Below are 21,862 nucleotides of genomic sequence, written 5' to 3' on the forward strand. Positions count from 1 at the left end.
CCTTGGACTCTGAACTATCCTCTGAACTGTCTTGGGAACTCTTCAGGACTATACCCTTTTTCTGAATCTGCATGGTTCATCTCAAATAAGACCACATCTGTATGTATACCTTCGCCAAGAGTCCCGTCAATATTTTCAATATGTCATTGTACAACCAAGCGGAGCCACTTCCATTTCTTACCTTTCACTAGACTATGCCACCTATAGGAGAACGTTCTGCACTTGGGCTAGTTCTCCTTCGCTGTGGCCCACAGTTAATAGCTCTTTGGACATTAAGACCATCCCTGCCTCTACCCCCAGCACTCTTGGGAGGGTGACAAAGAAATCTGAGTGGTAGAAGTCCTGCCGTGAATCTCCATGTCAGTTTTTTCTTTTTTAAAGCTAACATTCATTTGGATGCTTACTACATAAAATAATAAATAAACAAGTAACCTACTAACCTTGGTGAACCCAAAGGCACGTATCCGTGAGCCACAATATATATGACCTTAGGCCAGTTATTTTTGGGTTTTCTGACACAGGGTCTCACTAGGCAGGCCTTGAACTCACTATGTAGCCCAGGGCTGGCCTCAAACTCATGGCAATCATCCTGCCTCAGCCTTACAACTGTGTGAGCCACCATGTCTGGTTTGATCTTAGACCAATCTCTGAGCTTCAGCGGTAAAATGCAGAAAATAAGGCCTGTCTTCAGGAGAATTCAAAGGACAAAATGATACAACGTAAGTCTTCTACAAGCATACCTACTGCCTAGTAGCTACCAATACTACTAGTTTAAAGGAATGCTAAGTTTGTCTGGACTTACCTCATGGAATTAATGAAATAGTGTAAGGAGTGCAGGCCAAATTAAACAATGATAAACATTCTACAAGGGTTCTTCTAACTAGTCTTTGCTTTTCTTTGGTCTCAGTGGATACCAAACAGTATATGGGCCTGTTACCTTCTGAAACATGGTCTCCAGGAAATATGGAAAGAAATACAAAGGGAAAAAATGGATGGCTTTTATTATGCCAATTTGAAGTCTTACAACAGACTATGGCCCCTCCAGGGGGAGAACCACCAGTGTCTTCTGAGATCCACACCATGTTGGAACTTAAGAAGCTGGGAAACCAAGCAACCAGCCTGCCTCCCTGCTAAGCAATAGTGGACCTACTGGTGCACGGCCTAGAGTCAAACATCCCACTTCCCCTACCCCCCTTCTCCTGTACCCCCCGTTAGCAAATAGGAACCAGAAATCTGAGCATCTCCTGGGAGGTTGACCATAGCAAATAAGGGGGATTTCCTTCTACCATCTCTTTGAAGGCAAATATTTTTATTACTGTTTTGCTCTGTTCTGATTAATGGTACTGTTCTATTCAACATTCTGTTTTGATAAGTTCTATAATGTTCTGTATTTCATTTTATTTTGATATATGTGATTGAAAGAACACTATTATAAAGATAACAAAATATACTGTGATACCTATTACTGTTATCCCGGTAACCTGCTCTGAAGTTCTGTACCAATTTCACTGTATGATCTTAGTAGGCTTTATTCTGTCTTGTTCTGTTGTATTTTACCACACCACTTTCAAAATAAAATTTAAAAAAAGTCTTACAACAGAATATCAGCCTTCCAAATCACACTTAAGAATCAACATGGTGGCTGGAGGTGCTGCTCAGTGGTACTGTTGCCTAGCATTTGCAACACCTGAGTCCAGGCCCCTGCACTGCTCCCTCAAAAGTTAATACAGCCTTTTCATTTTTTATACAAAACAATCTCAAAGGGATTATTATCTGGCTTGTGGTATATCACTTTTAAAACAAATAGCTATGCATTGTGGTGTATGCCTATCTCAGCACTTGGGAAGCTGAGGCAAAAAAGAGCCTGGGGAACATGGCAGGACACCATCTCAACAGACAAATATCCTTTATCTCAAAAGCCCAAGATGAACATCATGATTTCTCAGAAGCCTTCCTTGACTCTTCCAGTCTAAAGTTATTTCTCCCTCTCTCAAAGTACCAAAAAGAGAGATCTCTTATGTTAGTTACTACATTCTACTTTGTAGCACAATTTTGAGGATATACAATTCTTTGAATACAAAACTCAAACAAAAAAAACCTAAACTGGACAGATAGTAGTAGCAGTAGCAGCTATCTGAAGGCAAACAGAACATTAATTTATTTATTTAGCACTGGGGATTGACCCTGAGCCTTCACACACAGGGCATCTCCAGCCCTTTCTTATTTTGAGACAAGGTCTTGTAAAGTTGCTCAGAGAATTAAGTTGCTCAGAAAGGACTCAAATTTCCAATAAGGATAGGATTCTTAAACAGTGGTACCTCAGTTCACCAACTTAATACATTCCATGATTCTGGAAAAGATGGCCACATTCGTATTCATGCAGGAAAGATGGCTATCTCCCAATGCAGGGTTTGCAAATAAAAACAAAATTTTGCCAAACAAAAGCATTCATGAACCAAAGTACTACTGTCTATGAAATTTGTATCCTATGGTGTCTGTTCAATAAATATTTTTAAACTCCTAAAATGTACTACATACTTACATTCCTTTTCTTTTCTTTTTTTTTTTGGTACAGGAATCATTGGCAGGCAGTTGCTGTACCACTTAGCTACATCCCTGGCCCTGTTCACATTTTCTTGAATATCTAGAACCCTCAAAACAGTTATCCAAGGAAACTCATGTATTCTGATTTTATAGATGGGAAAACTAAAGCTCAGAGTTGTTTCTGTAATTTTATCAAAGTTATATAATAGCTTTTAAGCTCAGGTGCATCAGTGTTCAAAGTTAATGCTCTTCCTGTGACACATCACAAAACCACCAAACTAAGAAGTGAACAAATATGGCTCTTTCTCTTCACATACAAGTACAACCAAACCCTAGACTATGACATTTCCTCTTGGCAGTTGGGGAGCGGTGGGAGGACACTGCATACTACACACCAACCCTGGAAAGCTTCCTGACATATTTACCATGAGACGGAAATGGTGTTAACGAGGATAACACACTGCTTTCTCCCTCCTCTCAACATCTGATTTTAGCCAGCTGCTCAGGGGTTTCACATCTTCCACTTTAAACAACATAAACACTGGCTCATTTAAAAGTGTCAGCCTTACTTAACATGTTCAGATGCCACTGCTTTTCAAACATACTCTTGTTTTCAAACAGCTAGGTATTTGGGGTTCCATCACTGCTGATGGGTTACTTTTACCTACCAGGTCCCAGAGAATCATTCTCTGCTCACTGTTTCACTGTTCAGTTCATCAAATCTTGTGATCAGGACTTTTTCTTTAAGCATTTAATCTTTCATCTTAAAAAAAAAAAAAAATGAACCAAAACACATTCCTACAGGCAATTCCTAAAATGTACAGTTTAAAATAATATTCTTTGACCTGTTTTTGAAAAGCACAACTGTTTTTCCTATTTAGCCCAAGTCAAGACAATTATATCAGAAGTGAGTTTTCTCCCATCTTTTTCTGCATATAGGGAATACTGAATAGATGTCTTTTTTAATTATTAAATGTAAATAGCTCATTAAATGTAATCCAATTACTTTAATTGTAAAAATGAAGTAATTACAATATGTACATGTATTCTTGCCTAGTAGATTTAATATCTTAAATTAATCTTTCAGTGCTAATATTTTAAATTAACCTCTGACATGAGAAAAATCCAAGAAACTGATGTCTTTTTAAAAATATATGTATAAAACTTTATGCATATACTTGTTATGATTTTACCCACAAACAATTTTAGTTGGAAACAGTCCACTCGCAGAGAGGAAACTGGTACTTCTTGCCTACTATAAATTATGTTTAAGGGGTTGTTTTTAAATTTTAAAGCCTGAGAGAGACAAAAATGTCAAGAGATTAATTCTGTGACACTCCAATTGTTACAAAAGCTTTACATGGAGAGACAATTCCATGATAAAACTTGTTAGAAGAATATTTTTAGTATAGTAGCCTAAATTTTATTTCGTTATTTTTTTTTTTCTTTTTTGTGGGGGTGGGTACCGGGGATCGAACTCACAACCTCACGCTTGCCAAGCAGGCACTTACACCACTAAGCTAAATCCCCAGCCTGTTTTGTTAAGTTTTGAGACAGGGTCTGGCCATGCAGTTCACACTAGCCTTGAACTTTGTGGCAATCCTCCTGCCTCAAACTTCAGCCTTCCAAGTGTGCGGATTACATTCCTATACCACCATGCCCAATTTGTTTTCTTTTTTTTTTGAAACAAAGTCTTACAATGGAGCCCATATTGGTCTCTAACCCCTGGTGATCCTCCTGGCTCAGTCTCCCAAAACTTTCTATTACTTAACTTCTATCCTGTCACTACCTATTGGTTTCCTAGGGCCATTTCTCTTTTTCTTCCTCTCTGGTTTCTAGACCCTCAAATTTGCTATTAACCAAATTTCCCTGAACAGCCATCTGCGTTCTTTGTCTTTTCCTCTTTCTTGGTGACCTATGGTAAATTACATAGCTCAATCTCTATGAACTGTTTTGCAAATAAGTTCTGCCACAGTCTGTGCACTGAAGAGCATTATTAAAATGGAGGGAAGAAATTACGTTGATGAGAAATTAAAAAAAAAATTGAGTTCTAAACCAGGGGAGGTGGCATGTGCCTGTTATACCAGCTACTATGGATCCAAAAGCAGGACTGTTTGAGCCCAGGAGTTTGAGGTCACCCTCAACAACATAGATCTCTGTATGAACCATAATAACAAAAAGAATACTAAATTCTATTTCTCTATTTCCTACCAAAATCTATCAATGATGAATATTTAGCAAAAATATTATACCTACATTATTGAAGAATTTTTTTAAACTTCAGAAACAGCAGGAACCGTCTGAACACATAAGATGCAAATAAGGTAACGAGGACTGTGTTTGTATGGCAATTTCCCTCCAAAGAACAAAAGTTCTATTTAAAGCCCAATGAAGCATCATGTGTTTTCAACAATTCTCAAAAGGTTCACTTAAATATTTTCCTGCTTTGTATTAATAAGCTAAAGGTCCAGCCCTACCTCACTGATACCACTGCCCAAACCAATTTAATCCAATGGAGAGGCTAACTGTGACTAATGCTCGTGGTTATCGGAGTGTAGCCACGTCAGAGCAGCTCCCAACTACAGAAGGCTGACCTCTGCCCATCTGTGCTAACTATGCAAAGTTATTTTATCATCAAAAAGCATAGACATGGGTTGCTGTGGGTTCCCTTGTCCCAAATATAGTACTCTAATGGATTCTGAACAGTTACCAAGGTTAGCAAGAATGGAACCTGGTATCTGAAGAGGATCACTGTGTCCCGTATCATTAAAAAACAGCAAACAGTAAACTGTGTGGCAGGGCACTCCTGTAATCCCAGCTACTAAGGAGGCTGAGGCAGGTGGATTGCATGATTCAGGCCACCCAGGGCAACTTAATGAGACCCTGTCTCAAAATAAAAAGGACTGGAGAACCAGGCATATAGCTCAGTGGCACAGCAACCACCTGGCAAGCACAAGGTTGAGTTTGATCCCTGGTACTGGAAGGAAAAAAAAAAGGACTAGGGATGGGTATAGTTTAGTGGTAGAACAGTGTCTAGCATGCATGAGGCACTCACTGGGTTCAACCCCCAGTACCACCAAAAAAAGAAGTAATTTCACAGGTAAAAAGTGTACCAGCAGCTAAAACTAAGCCCCTTTCAAAATTTCATCTTGATAACACTGGTATTTTTTGTACAAAATATATCTTATTAGGACAACTCTTGAAAGTTAAAAAGGTGTCTTTAAGAGCCTGCTGACCTAAAATTGCCACATTCCATGCTTTAAAGGGATTGATTTTCTGGAAAAGAACAAAAAGATGCCAAATTCTGTTCAGGGGATCAGAATACTACTTAGTGAACCTATTCTGCACCTGTGGAAGGAAAAGAATAAGACTGGCTCATGTACCCCAGAGGGAGGACGGTATTTATGTGGGCTCTCCCAATGACCTCTTGGCAGCAAATGTAAAAAAGTCCTTTCTTGAGAATAAGGGGTGGGCCCAGGACTTTTAACTACCCATTCAAGCAGGGTTACAATTCTCCTCCTCCATAATTAAGCTCCCTTTCCCACTCTCCATGCATGCATGAACTGCGGTGACATTGACATGGGGCCCTGACATTAGTCTTTGAAGGTCATTTAAATTCGCCTCCTTCTAAGCTGCCTTAACTGTGATGCATCATCCATTCCACAATGCCTGAGTGTAGGGTTTGACTAGACAATACTTAGAGCATATTGACCTAAAGCATAGAAAGAGCTCCAAATTCAGCTAGCATAAAAAAATAAACCAAAGAAATAAAACATGATAAAACTCAGTTGCTCACCAGGCATAGTGGTGCATGCCTGTAATCCTAGCACTTGGGAGGGTGAGGCAGGAGGATCGCCATGAGTTAAGAGTCCAGACTAGCCTGAACTAAATTAAATTGCAAGACCTTGTCTCAAAAAACAAAACATAAACAAAACTCTGAAGATAACATTAAGAAAAACCTAAACATCTAAAAATAGATGAACAAAAACACTTTTTTCCCCTCCAGTATTGGGAATTGAATCCAGGGCTCTCACACTGAATTATGCCCCCAAACCCTCCTGCTTTTTTTTTTTTTTTTGAGATAGGGTTTCCATAAATGGCAAACTGCCCAGGCTGGGTTCAGATCTTTTGACCCTCCTGCCTCAGCCTCCTAGAAGGGTAGGATTACAGGAGAACACCTGCAATGAAAGAAAGCACTTTCTATTGACAATCCTTTTTATCCAGGAAAGTATGAAGTCATTTACAATATGGCTTTATATGGGCCTATATAGGTCTAATCTCATCTCCTGTCACTTTCTCACACACATTTCCTTCTCTTCATGTCTATAGACTTTTCTAAGGCTCTCTACTGCACCATGTTCTCTTAACTCTATACTTTTGTTCCAGTCTGATCAGCCACCACAATTACCACCAACTTCTAAGGTCCTCTGAGAATGAGCTCAAATAATATACCTCTTTTTTTGTTTTATTTTTTCAGGACTGAAAATTAAATCTAGGGGTACCCAGTTATATCTCCAGCCTGAGGCACTCTACCATCCTCAGCCCTTCTTATTTTTTGAGACTGGGTCTTAAATATGGGGTCACAGGCACGTGCCACTGTGCCTGGCATAAAACATCTCTTGACAGCCTTTCCCCCAGAGGAGTCTGATATCCCTTCTCTCTCACATGCCACATTTTTATTCTAATCTTCAATACATATTGTCTAGGCCTATACCATCATACTAGATTAAAATCACTCATTCTCCTCGTAAAATCACTCATCATTCATTCTTCCTCTCCCACTAGATTGTGAGCTCCTTGAAGCTGGTGATATTTCAGTCACTTCGAATCCTAGTGCCTACCACCATGATACATACCAAGAGAATGCTTAGAAAATGCTATCAAATCAATGAAGCCACTGTTAGTGGTTGCTGTATGTTAGTCCTTACAAAGGTATGAATGAGAATTATCTGGATTTCCAATACTATAGCATTTCTTCCTGAGGCAAGAGAAATAGTCCAAATTCAACCTGTTTTAGAATTAAGATTCTAATTCTGTCACACAAAGACGGGACCTCCACTTTTTAAGCCCAGGGAGCAATAAGGGGTCCCATCTGAAACACAGCAGAGTAAGAAGTTAAAAATTAGAAATCAAGGCTACCCTGACCAACGTGAGCTATCTACCACATCCATTTTATTCATGTATCTCAAAGCTCTTACTAACACAAAGAGAAAAGAATGACAGAGTTATCGGCCAACAAAAAAAAATTTTCCAACAAGACTAAAGAAGGTCATGAAAATTAGCACATGTCCAAAACTTGAAAGAAATCCAAGCTAAATTAAACTTTCTAGGAACTTGGCCTACAATATCAGTAAGACCCTGAACCTTTCCTGTCTCTTGTATTCCTCCCCTCAGTATCTTTCCCCCACTATCCTCCTACCTGCCTACTTGCTTTTTTCCCCTAACTTTACCTCCCTCTACCTTTCTTCATTTCTTTCTTCTATAATTACAGATAGAGCTGGTGGGGGGGAAATACCAACAATAAAATAAATGTAAGATTTGTAAAAAGTGATAACTGTTCATTAATGAGCCTAGTTGCTCTGTTAAGTAAGCACTATGTTAAGCCTATGTTACGTAAGCACTATGTCCCACATTGAGAATAAAATTCAATACTTTCCCTGCCCTCACAGAGCCTGTGAGCTACTAGAGGAGACAAAAAAGGGACACAATAACACCCTGTGATAAATGTGACTACAAATGTTCAAGGTGTTATAGGGGTATGAAGCTAAAGCTGAGTTGCAGCTACTGGCACTTAAGAGAGTGTCTTGCCAGGTGCGGGGGTGCATGCCTGTAATCCCAGCACTTGGGAGGCTGACACAGGAGAAATGTAGGAAGTTTAAGACCAGCCTGGGCTGTAAAGTAAGCCCAAGACCAGCCTGAACTGTCTGAAAAAGACAAAAAGAAGGAGGAGGAGGAAGAAGAAAAAGAGGACGAAAAGAAAAGAAAAGGTGCCTTAGGGGCCAGTGATAGCTCACCAGCACAGTGCCTGTCTGGCAAGCTCACAGTTGTAAATTCAATCCTTGGTACAAAAAAAGTGTCTTAAAGGATAAATAAAAGCTGAGTGTGATAATACATACCTATAACCCCAGAACTCTGGCAGGCAGGGGAAGGACTGAAACTATGTAGGAGCCTAGCCTGATAACTTAGGCATTTTCCAAGACCTTGTCAAATTTTCCCTCCCTCCACTCCATTTTGGGTTTTTTTTTAGGGGGGGGGGTCTTTTATTTTTAAACCAGCATCAGATTTATTTATTTATAATTCCTTTCAAGTTTCAAAATTTTTAAAAATATAAAAGAGGAGGGGCTTGAAATGTAGTTCAATGCAAAGATCCTGAGTTTAACCTACCAGTACCAGAAAAAGGGGGGAAAAAGGGAAAAATAAGGTTAAGAGATGTTCCATGTGGAAGGAGCGTGACTGCAAAAACATTGTTCTAGAAACAGCAAATGGCTCGATGTGACTAAAATGCAGGAATTCATGAGTGATGAGGCTAACAAGGCAGACACAAGCCAAGACACTGAAGGCTATAGGGAGCTATTTAAGATTGAGACGAGAAAGAGAGAGAGAGAGAGAGAGAGAGAGAGAGAGAGAGAGAGAGAAGAAGAGAAGATGAGGGGAGGGGAGGGGAAGGGAGAATCAGATTTGCATTTAAAAAGCTCGCTCTGGCATCAGTATGGAGAATACACTACATGAAGGAGTGAAAGACTGAGGTAGTAGACCAAGCTAAAGTACTTCTAATTGATCAATGGAATCTATATAACAGAAGAGTTGCAACATAAAATGATCAAAGTGCTCTGCACTGGGTTTGAGACCAGATTTTGTCACTGATGAGCTTTTTACTTTGACCAATTTAAATCTCTGGACATGTTTACGAATAAAAGCAGAACTGGGGAGGAGAGTATACTGGAGTAGCTGCTGCTTTAAAAATTATTTACCAATGTAAAATTTTTTTGAAAACCTATGTAAGGTATAAAGAATTACAACATAGCAAGTATCAGTGTATCTACCACCCATTTTAATATTACAGGGCTGGGGATATGGTTATGTGGTCAAGTACTTGCTGGATCCCCAGTGCGGTAGAAGGACATTATGATATTAGCATTAGCTTTAAATCCTGCTGGATGCTTCTTTCAACTCCATCTCTTTTTCTTTTACCTTGGGATAACCACCCTCTTCAAATGTGAGTTGCTGGTTCCTTTTTCTTTATAGTTTTATCACATTCTATTTGAACTTCATTTAGTCTCACATTTCTGAATTTCATGACTCTTTTTTTTTGGTGGGGGAGGTATTGGGGGCTTGAACCCATGACCTACACCAAACTACCCTCCCAGTCCTTTTTACTTTTTCATTTTGAGACAGTTTTGCTAAACTTAAATTGCAGTAAGCAGAGTCACACATGCCTGTAATCCCAGCAATTCGGAGACTGAGATGGAAGGATCACCACAAGACCAGTACATGTAGCAAATTCAAAAGCAGCCAGAATTGCAGCATGAAACCCTGTCTCAAAAAATAAACAAATAAATAAAATAAAAATTATTAAATTGCCCAGGCTTGCCTCAAATTTGCAGTTCTCCTGCCTTAGCCTCTTAGAATCCTGAGATTATAGATGTGCACTGCCACATCCCATTATGCCTCTTATAATCTCAATGTATATATTCTGCAATTTTTCTCTCCAGTTTTTCCCCTGCAGATTAATTTATGTTGCTATAATACTGCAATTCATTCATTTTCATTGCTACATAGCCATTATATGAATCATGATTTACTTATCTAATCTCAAACTGATGGACAGTTTGGACTTTTTTTTATTGTCAAAAGTGCTAAGACTTGGGGCTGGGGATTTAGCTCAGCGGCATAAGCACCTGCCTTGCAAGTAGGCGGTCATGAGTTTGATCCCTGGTACTAATAAAAATGAAAAAGACAAAAAAAAAAAAAGTGCTAAGACTTTTTTTTTAAGAGGCAGGAGTCTGGTACTGAGAAGTGAACCTAGGGCCTCATACTGAGTTATATCCCCAGGCCTTTTTCAATTTTGAGACAGGGTCTCACTAAATTGCCTAGGCTGGCCTCAAAATTGCAATTCTCCTGTCTCAGCTTCCCAAGTAGGTGGGATTACAAGCATGTGGCCACCTCCCCTAGCTCTGAATATGTACATCTTCTAACCTATAATAATGCCGGGATGGAAACTAGGGGATGCTGGCAGGCATCTCAGCACCAAGCTCCACCCCCACCCCTGGCACTCCTTTTTGCAGGTTGCAGATACTTTGTATCTTTGCCAATATTTTTTCAGAGTTAAATTTTTGCCAATGTGATGGACATAAGACCAGTATATAACTGTGGTTTTAATCTGCATTTCCTTGGTTACTAATGAGCTGAGTATCTTCGATTCTTTCTCTGCAAAAGAGCTAATTTTTTATTTTGCAGAAAACTGAGATCAAGCTCCATTTCTGAAAGCCAGGAATGGATGGCGTATACAACAGCAGCTGCCTCCCAAGATTAACCAGAGAAGATGGGTCTCTCTGAGCACTAAGGTAAAACTATATGATCTAATCTCAGACATGTCAAACACCTGACAGAGGCAAACCTCAAAATTTTTATCTGAGAAACTAGGGATGTCAGAAGGACTGAGGCAAAGATTGAGAAAAATCAGAGAAGGAGTTATCGATCTGACACCAAATCTTCAGGCTTCTTTCCAGCCACACCTTTCCCAATGCTCTACCGTCTAGCCATTGTTCACCACACAGACTCTACACATTTATGCCCCAGCTGTCACTCAAAATATTTTCTAGTGTTTGGATTACCCACCTGTCCTGTTTGTCTTAAGATTTTATTAATCTTCCCTTCCAGTTCAAATGTAACTGCTTCCAGGAAGCCTACTCTGTTGCACAGGAAGAACTAAGCTCTCAAACAGCACTGTTATTTCCTGTATTATAACATATATCCCATATTACAGTTGTGAAAAGGATAGACTGTGAGCTCAGGGAAAGTACTATATTTTAAATCCTGAGGTGCCAGCCAGATGTGGCTATACCCCTCGCACTCTTGGAGGCTGAGGCAGAAAGATCACAAATCTTGAGCACAGCCTGGGCAACTTAATGAATCAGCAAAACCTTGTCTCAAACTAAAAAGTAAAAAAAAAAAAAGTCTTGAGATGCAGTTCAGTGTGAAAGCTCTAGGTTCAATCCCCAATATTCCAAATCTTACTACTCCTCCCCTATCTATTGGGGTGCTATATATCACTTTTGTCACCTATTGAGTCTCCATAAAATACTGAATAAATGGGCAGAAATACAATTAGAATCCGCGAGGAAAACAAATCTCTAATCAATGGAAAAGTTCTTTCCCATGATTGCTGACTACGAAAAAATAACAGGAAAAAAAAAATGAAAGAAAAGGCAAAGAAGGAGAAAGGAAGGAGTTAATACAGAATAAAATGTGACTACTAGGTCCTTTTAGTAGAGACCAATGTCAAGAAAACCAGGAAATAAAAGTGTAAACCATAAGGTCACTTCTTAATGTAAAGGACAACAGTAAAGAAAAGTGAAATTGTCATGAGTTCGATCCCTGGTACTGGGAGAAAAAAAACAAGTGAAATTTATAAATAATTCTAAAACTGCACACGGCGTCTTTACAGTTTGGTGGGATTCAGCTAGATGTAGTACAGGAGGATCGTCACAAGTGTGAGGACAGCCTGGAGTACACAGTGAGATCAAGGCAGCCTGAACTACACAGAGAGACCTTGGCTCAAAAAACCAAAAAGTTTGATGGGATTCATTTCGAAAATAATGTGGGCATGTTTTCTCTGGGAAAACTACAGCTCCCATTTATTTAGTAAATAAAGATTTTGTACTGTTTATATGTTTTGCTAGGAATTGTCCATTTTTAACCTGTTTTCAAATATATATATGTATTCATTCTGGGTATGGTGGTACATAGCTCTAATCCCATCACTATGGGAGGCTGAAGCAGGAGAATAAAAAGTCTGAGCTAGGCCTGGTGGTGTGCAACTCAGCACATGGGAGGCTAAGCAGGACAACTGCTGTGAGTTTAAGGCCAGCCTGAACTACATAATGAAACCCTCTCCACCCTCACCCCCCACAAAATTTATAGTATTTATACGATAATCCTTAAACTGGAAAAAAATATTAAGACAAAACAGTTAGAACAATAAAATAATAGATAAAAATTCACAGAAAGATTTGCAAATTCAACAATTCTGCAACATTTTTTACAAGTTCCTATGTTTTCTGAATATAGGCTTCTGTGCACATGAGAGTGTGCCTATCAAACTCCTTTGCATATACTATATTCTCAAAAGCACAACATTTGAGGCTGGCATATAACTGACTGACAGAGTGCTTGACTAACAGGTGTGAGGTCTGGGTTGGATCCCAGGCACTACAAAAAAAAAACAAAAAAAAACAGTTCAAACCAGGTGTGGTGGCACACACCTGTAATTCCAACACTTGGGAAGCTACTGCATGAGGCCAGCATGGGCTAAATAGTATGTTTAAGGCTAGCCTGGAATACAGTGAGATCCTATGTTTAAAAAAAAAAAAAGTTCTGAATTTAATTTCCTATATTAAATAAGGCCAAACAGGTAGTTGACTATTTTAATAACTGATTTTGATTAACACTGATTTTGATTAACATTAGGAAGACACTGTCTCAAAACAAAAAAAAGTTTTAAAAAGTGGGATGGGCTGGTTGCTCAGTCCAAAGGTCCTAGTTTCAACTTCAAGCATGTGTATGGTAATCAGATTTCATGATTTAAGGAAAAACATTATTTTACCGGTTTAAAATAATTTATCCTAGACATTTGTTTTATATACTCCACCCTCAAATGTTAGGAGAGGAGGGGCTAGTGATTTAGCTCAGTGGCATAAGCACCTGCCTTGCAAGCACACGGTGTGAGTTTGATCCCCAGTACCGATAAAAAGTTTAAAAAGTTAAAAAAAAAAAAAAAAAAAGTTAGAAGAGGAAGGTGTGGTAGCTCACATCTGTAATCCCAGTACTCGGGAGGCCTAGGCAAGAGGATTCTTGCAAGTTCGAGAACAGCCTGGGCTACAAAGTGAGCTCAAGGCCAGCCTGAACTGCATAGTGAGACCCTGTCTCAAAAAGACAAAAAAAAAAAAAAAAAAAAAAAAAAGATGTTAGGAGAGGAAAGAAAACTAACGGATATAAATTTCAGTATTCTTGCTCTGTTGTTCTATGCTAGATACCTACATGGATGGATGGATGGACAAATGGACAGACAGAACGAGGACAGAGAAACAAAGTAATGTTATCTCTAAAAATGCAATTGATTATATTAGACTAATTTTGAAAATTTAGAGATTATCCAAAAAACACTAGGCCTCTCACCAGCAGAATGTTATTGCAAATAAGTACAATTAGAATGGCAATGAATACTACTTGGCTGACAGATCAATAAGACATCACATACACCTTTGATTCTAGACTGGTAATCATTTTTAGCAAACATTAACACTGCCTCTAGTAACACACAATAAGGTTATTTCCAAATGTCTATAGGAAGAAATGACTGTAATACTTCTCTGCCAACCTAGTAATACAGATGCCTTACCAGCTTCTTCCCTTGTAAAAATCATGTTAATAAAGATGTTTTAGGATTTATGGTTTTAAATGTCAATTTTTTTTTGTTTTGTTTTGTTTTTTGAGACAGGGTCTCGCTGTGCAGTTCAGGCTGGCCTTGAGCACTTTGTAGCCCAGGCTGGTCTCGAACTCATAAAGATCCTCCCACCTCAGCCTCCCCAGTGCTGGGATTACAGGCGTGAGCCACCATGCCCGGCTTAAATGTCAATTTTTTAAAAAACAAGACAAGTGTTACAGAAATTTCTGCTGGTATTTTTTCAGAGTTGGAGGAAATGAAGTTTTGTTTTTGTTTTTTTTGGTAGTGGGAACTGAACTCAGGACCTCATACTTGCCAGGCAGGCACTGAACCATATCCCTGGCCCTAGAAATGAAGTTGGACAAAGAATACTTTCCAAATGGCCTAGAAGGAAGGAGGAAAAAAAAAACCTCACCAAAATTGAGAGAAGGAAATCTAAAAATGCATCAGGTGAAAACCTGAGTTCTGTTGGCAGGAGGAACAAAAAAAAGCATCTCTATTATATAAACAAGAAGCCACAGTCAACAAAATTCAATTATAATGAAACAATGATCATGTCCTGTCACATGTATTAAACTGGACTTTGCCAAGATGTATCTTTTAAGGGTGTTCATTCATCTTGGTTTAAATCAAACATCCCAGAGGTTATTAATAGTTTTCCGTATTTTACTATTAAAAGTGAATGGTTCACACAATAAGTTGTAGAACACCCTCTCCTTAAAGACCAGGAAGCAGATCTGCAACAACTCAGTGTTTAGAAACCAATCACAGTCCCACAGTGAAAATTCCATGCTGATACACTTCATCTGTCTAGTACTCTGAGTAGAACTGCATAACAGCACTATAATTAAGAATACAGATTCTGGAACCAAATGACCTCAGTTCAAATCCCAGCCCTAACTACATATACTCTTTAGTTGTGTGACCTTAGGAAAGTTTTGTTTTGTTTTTTAAAACAATTTTAGCTGGGTGTGGAGGCACATGTCTGTAATTGTAATCCCAACAGTTGAGAGGCTGGGGTTCCTAGATCACTACAAGTTCAAGGCCAGCCTGGGCTACATAGAGAGATCTCGTCTCAAAAAATAAACAACAAAACCCTAAACCTGGAAAAAACTTCTAATTACAGTACAAAACTCCCATGTACTGTTCACCTAGATTCACCAAGTATTAATGTTTACTAATTTTATTACTAACATTTTAACCACTTGATATTAAGTTGCAGACATCATGCCCCTTTATTTACTGAAGTAGGTTATTTTCTACAACTAAACTACAACAATCGCATTAGGAAATGAAACACTGATATAATACTATCTAACATACAGTCCAAGTCTAAATTCTACCAGTTATTACAATAATGCTTTTTTTTCCAATGATGCTCTTCATAGTGATTTTTTTCAACTCAATCTTGCTTGGATTTTAACCTCTTTTCACATCAGTTTCCCCAACTATAAAATGAAAACTAACAACAATACCTACTTTATTGGATTGTTGGGAGAAATGAAGGAGTAAATAGTGAATACGGAACAGTTCCTGGCGTTTAGTGCAGGTGCCAGCTGCTTTTAGAGAAAGATTCCACATAAGGTAGAACTTTAAAATAACCGAAGAAATCTTTAGTCTGTGCTTTTTCATAGTAGTGTATGTTTGCAGCACATAATGTTACATTCCTTGTGTGGAGTTGGTATATGTACATGACACATCTTTATTCCCTTTATCATCCCTTTTCCATCTTTTTCTTTTTTTCTTCTTTTTGGATTTTGAGACAGGGTCTCACTATTATTTCAGACTGGCCTTGAGCTCTATGTAGCCTAGGCCTTGAACTCACAGAGATCCTCCTGCCTCAGCCTCCCAAGTACTAGAATTATAGGGTCCCTCCATCTCCTGATCCTCCTTCCCATTTGAGAAAGATATTCCTACTTCCTATTATCTATATTATTTTATTTTGCTATATACTTTTTGAAGATATTTTTTTGCAAACCTCTACAATATAATGTATAACCATTGTTTTGTGTTTCTTTTGAGACAGGATCTTGCTATATACTCCAAACTGACCCCAAACTTGCTACTTAGCCCAGGGGTCCTCAAATTCACAGTCCTCCTGCATGATGAGATTACAAATGTGCACCATCACATCTAGCATCCATTGTTCTCCTCCCCTCCCCATACCAAGGATTGAACTCCTGACCTCACACTTGCCAGGATGGTGTTTATGCCACTGAGCTAAATCCCCTGCCCTCAGCATCCACTGTTCTTAAACAGAACATATTAAATATAATTTAACCTTTTCTTGGTAACTGAGGGTCTTCACACTCATAGTGGCATCACTATAAAACCAAGATATTGACAGAGGCTCTTAGAGTGTTAAAAGGCTGTTTATTATCTTCTGCAACAAAATAGTTGTAAAGTTTTCTGGATAGATTCACAGTTCTTGAATTTCACAGTTCTTGGAAGTTCCTGATCATTAAAATGTATTACTGTATATTTTTCATAATACTTATGGTTACAGTAAGCTTCTAATTTAGAAAGCACTTTTCCCACCAAGTACTGGGGATTGAACCAAAGGCTTTCCCACTGAGCTACATCCCCAGCCCTTTTAAAAATTGACTTTGAGACAGGTCTAAATTGCCCAGGCTGGGCTATAACTTATGATTCTCCTGCCTCAGTCTACCACAGTGCTAGGATTATAGGAGTGTACCACTACACCCACTTAAATAGCACTTGTATATCATCTCTCATTAATTCAATAAATACCTATTATATCATTTGATTAATCAGCTGATTTGAATCTCATAAGTAGACCATGGGGTTATAAAAAGGTGCTACTACTCTCGATTTTAACTACTTGATTTCAGATGAATAAATTAAGGTTCAAAGAAGCCAAAGATTTGCTCCCGGCCACAACATCAACAGGCAACCCTTCAGCCATCAACCTTCCCACACCTGGGCTGTCTATACCTCAATGTCTACAATGTGAGTGAGCTCCTAGAGTGATACTACTTTTGAGATAAAGTGAAGAAACTTTCTAAAAGCCCTCTGCAATCCAAGATCACTTTCAACTTACTTTCAGATCCAAGAATTACGTTCTGGTTGGCTGAAATGGGCAGATGTCTGACTTTCAGGTACTCTTCCACTTTCTCAAGTATCTCTCAGTTGCTCTAAATATATATTCTTTATGTATGTGAAACGAGATAAATTCAGATCTAAGGTACCTTTACCTTTGTACTCTAATAAAGAAAAGACTAAGGAAATGTGTAAATAACATTGCAGGGAGAATATTTAATGAACTGTTTTTAAGCATTTAAAGAGTCTAATTTACATAAATTAAAGTTAAATTGCACATCATTCTCAGCTATTCATTGAACCAGGTAGAAGAACCTCTGCCTAACAAAGTAACCTGGTAACACTATTAGCCTAGTTTCAGTTACTGTATGAACTTAAAGTAACAGCTGCATCTAAAGAAAAACAACATACAACAGTTTCCCTAGGTCTTCCCCCAATTAATTCAAATTAATGAGGTTTAATAGTAACTCCAACGATGACCTACAAAACCTGTCTTCCCCTGGTGGCCTACAGTAGAAGCTGAAATGTAGCTAAATCACCTGTCATAGAAACTAAGTAAAGGAAGCAAGAAAAAAATGGCAAAGGCATAGAGCTAAGAGCTTGAGGGCTAGGGTTTTAGGGCAGATTGCAACACTAAATTTGTGTGACCTTAGTTAAATTACCCGACTTTATTATCTCCAAATTGTCTCCCTGATAAAATGAGGGAGCCAGGATTTGGGTCTTTATATACAAGACCCCACTAAAAAGATCCAGAATTCTTAGGGAAGAAGAACAGGAAATGTACAAGAGGATCAGGAATACCTTATCACACTGAAAGTAAGAAACACTTTCAAAGATTACTCACTGTAGCATGTCAAAAGGACTTAGGAGCCAAACCAAAAAGCTTCTCACTGGCCCAAGAGCAAATAAACTGAACAGCCATAACAGTAACTACAATGGACTACAACGCATCAACTATGCTAAAACCCACAAATTAAAGCTGGGCAGGGTGGTGCGTACCTGTATCCCTGAACTTGGGAGACTGAGGCAGGAGGATAACTACAAGTTCAAGATCAGTCTGAGCTGTAATATAAGTGAGCTCAAGGTCAGCCTGAACTGCATAGTGAGAACCTCTCTCAAAAAGACAAACAAAACAAAAATGACAAGTTAATAATGATTTTAAAAAAAAATTTTTTTTTTTTTTCTTTTTCGTTTTTATCGGTACCAGGGATCGAACTCATGACTGCCTGCTTGCAAGGCAGACGCTTATGCCGCTGAGCTAAATCCCCAGCCCCCTAAAAAAAATTTGGGGGGAGTATCTGGAGTCAAACTCATGACCTCACACTTGCCAGGCAGGCACTTGTGCCATCGAACTAAATCCCCAGCCCCAATAATGATGTTTTCTTTCTTTTTCTTTTTTTTAAGACTAGTCAAGTGCAGTAGTGAGAAGGAGGGAAAGAGTGAACAAGGAGTTCAATCTGTACCGACTGTGAACAATCAATTGAGATAACTCACTACCTTCGGACCAGCCGCCAATAATGATGTTTTAATTCAGACATGATGGCACATGACTGTAATCCTAGCACTCTAGAGGCTGAGGCAAGAGAATCATCTCATTATGAGTTCAAGGCCAACCTGAACTAAACAGCAAGAATGTCTCAAAAAACAAAACAATAAGAAATAATATTAATAATAATAATAAAATGTTTGCTGGGGATTTAGCTCAGTGGCATAAGCACCTACCTGCCTGGCAAGTGCGAGGTCATGAGTTTGATCCTCGGTACCAAAAAAAAAAATAATAATAATAATAAAATGTTTTTACAGAAAAATTCACTAGTCCCCTTTGAAGCATGTCAGGAAACTAACTCATCATTTTGAAAAGCAGAAAATAAAGAGAATGAATTAAGTATCCACCCTTTCCTCTACTTATTACATCTCAAGAAAACCAAAGAGTTGATCAGGGAAAGTTCTGCTCTAAAGTATTCCAGCTGAAAAAAAAAAAGACTTACAATATAATCATTTTAAAGGCGGCATCTAATAAAATACTGGATCTAAGAAACCAGTACCCTGATTACTTTACAACTAAAACAAACAAACAAACAGAAAACCAAAACAACACTTGGACACTATAAGTCTTCTGATGGAAAAATAAAACTAGTATCTCTGACAAAAAAAGAAATCTGCTTCAAGTAGACTACTGAACAATGAAAAAACACAGCTAATCTAAACTGGTATGTGCTGGCTCTTCTAGTATAAAAAGAACCTAAAGTATCTCACTAAAAACTTTACTGATTACATGTTGAACCAATAATAGTTTGCAACTACTGGGTTAAATAAATTATTAAAAATGTATTTTCCATTTTCCTTACCTTTTTAATGTGCCAACCAGAAAATGTAAATTTTTGTTGTGTATTGTTTTTTTTGAGACAGTTTCTGGCCTGGAACTCAAGGCAGTCTTTCTGTCTCAGCTTCCTGAGTGCTGAATTATAGGCATATGCTACCACATGGGCGTAGAAAATTTAAATTTCAAGGGGCCAGGCTGGGGATATGGCCCAGCAGCACAATGCCTGTCTGGCAAGCATATGGTCATGAGTTTGATTCCTGGTACAAAAGAAAAATTAAGCTTCACTGCAAACTTAAATTCTTACAGTGGAACCAGGTGCCATGGCACACATTAGTAATTCCAGGTAGTCAAAAGCTAAGGCAGGAGGGTCACAAATTCAAGGCCACTGGTCACTCAGTGAGATCCTTTCTCAAAAGGTAAGAAGATCCAGGAAGCCAGGGATGATGGAATAGGCCTGTAACACCAGCACTCTGAGGCAGGAGGATAACTGCAAGTTCAAAATCCTATAAAGGATATGGGAACAGAAACAAATTGCAGAATAAGCAACTACAGAACAGTTCTTCAACAGCAGCAGCAACAAAAAATACAAGGGAAAAATTCTAAGAAGCAGGGCATAGTGGCACATGCCTATAATCCCAGCATTATGAGGTTGAGGCAGAAGGATCGCCATGAGCTCAAGGCCAGCCTGGACTACACAGTAAGTTCAAAACCAGCCTGAACTAGGTAACGAGACCTTGTCTCAAAAAAACAAAAACAAAAAAACAAAAAAATTCCCACAACATATAACAGGACTATGAATATAGTTCAGTATGAGGGCCCTAGGTTAAATCCTTAAGTCAGTGTCAAGGGGAAAGTAGGGGAGAAAGAGAAAGAGAACCTATAGATTAAAAGAGACTCAAGAATTATATAAGCCAAAAATCAACGTATGGACCTTGTTTGAAACTTGATTCAAATAAGCAACTGAGAAAAAAATAGAGTGAAGGGAAAGGAAAAAATTTAATTGTAGAAATTTGAGGATTAATAGAATACTTGATGATCCCAAATTTAAGGCCAGTCTGGGGTATATAGCAAGACCCTGTCTTACAATAAAAAATAAAATGAATTGGAGGAGGGAGACTGAAAGTATTAACAAACAACTAAGGTAAAAGATAACAAACGACCAAAACTGGAGTAGTAGGAGAAAAAGACAGTGAGGGATCTGAAAGTGTTTCGTCATGGAAAGAGATAGGAATTCAAAGTCAATGAAAAATAAGGCTTTACATCCAGATAAATAGGGACAACAGTAGGTCTGGTGTTTAGCACCTATCAGCCCTGGATAGTGCTGAATAAGTGACTGACTGAATGAATAAACAGAAAAAAGTACTGAACCATTCAGTTTTTTTGTTTGGTTTGGTTTTTGGTGGTAAGGGGGTTTGAGCCCATAGTCTTTGCACTGAGCTACGTCCTTAGTTATTTTTTAATTTTTATTTTGAGGCATGGTCTCAGTTGCTCAACTATTCAAAATGGGCTTGGATTTATGATATTCCTGCCTCATCCTCCCAGAGTGCTGGGATTACAGGAATGCACCACACCAGGTTTGAAAATCAGGGGGTTGGGAAGAGTAGAGAGTGAGATCCGTGGGCAGAAGACAAATTTATATTCTTTTTATGAGTACAGCAAAGTCCTGAAAGGCAAAATGTTCCCCAGATGTGCTAACCATCTTTCTTAGAAATATGTTTCTCAAAAGCACAAAATCTGTCATTAAAATGTATATAAAAGGTAGCTCTGTGGTATACAGCATATGCTTAGCACACATAAGGCCCTGGGTTCAATCCCTGGCACCTCCTCTCCAAAAAGTAAGGAGGACAAGAGCTATAACAATCGAATCACAGCTTCCCAAAAGCATAAAGTTCATGAAAAGCTGGAGGAATAACTAGGCTATCAATGGAATGGTCCATCAGGAACTCTGGGACTAGGGCTCAGATGTAGAAATATAGGTTTGGGAGTTACTGCATGAAGGTTATAATTAAAAACACAAGAAAGCTGAATGTGATCCCAGCACTCTGGGAGGCTGAGATAGTAGAATTTCAAGTTTGAATCCAGCTTGGGTAATTTAATGACTTAGTAAGTCCCTGTCTCAAAAAACAAACAAACAAATAAATAAATGGCTTAGTGTGTAGCTCAGTGCTAATGGCTGAAGTTCACTCCCTAGTACCAAAAATAAAGAAATGAGACTACATGACCCTGCAACACAAAGTACAAAAAGAGAAGGATATAGCTGGTTAAGGTAA

General features: G+C 38.5%; 1 protein-coding gene across 3 annotated transcripts in view; it reads right to left on the reverse strand.

The window, feature by feature from the left end:
- Positions 1-21,862, reverse strand: part of Wasf2 (WASP family member 2) — an 83,349-nt gene that overhangs the window by 34,413 nt on the left and 27,074 nt on the right. Inside the window, exon 2 of one of the 3 annotated variants that reach the window (XM_063235860.1) lies at positions 3,213-3,307. The exons of the other annotated variants lie outside the window; for them this stretch is intronic. The gene's annotated coding sequence lies outside the window, so the exon portion shown is untranslated. The remainder of the gene's footprint in view (positions 1-3,212; positions 3,308-21,862) is intronic. 3 annotated transcript variants of the gene reach the window in all.

This window comes from Cavia porcellus, unplaced genomic scaffold, assembly GCF_034190915.1.
Source record: "Cavia porcellus strain 051 isolate PalLab524CR breed Dunkin Hartley unplaced genomic scaffold, mCavPor4.1 scaffold_25, whole genome shotgun sequence".
In the NCBI taxonomy this organism is placed as follows: Eukaryota; Metazoa; Chordata; class Mammalia; order Rodentia; family Caviidae; genus Cavia; species Cavia porcellus.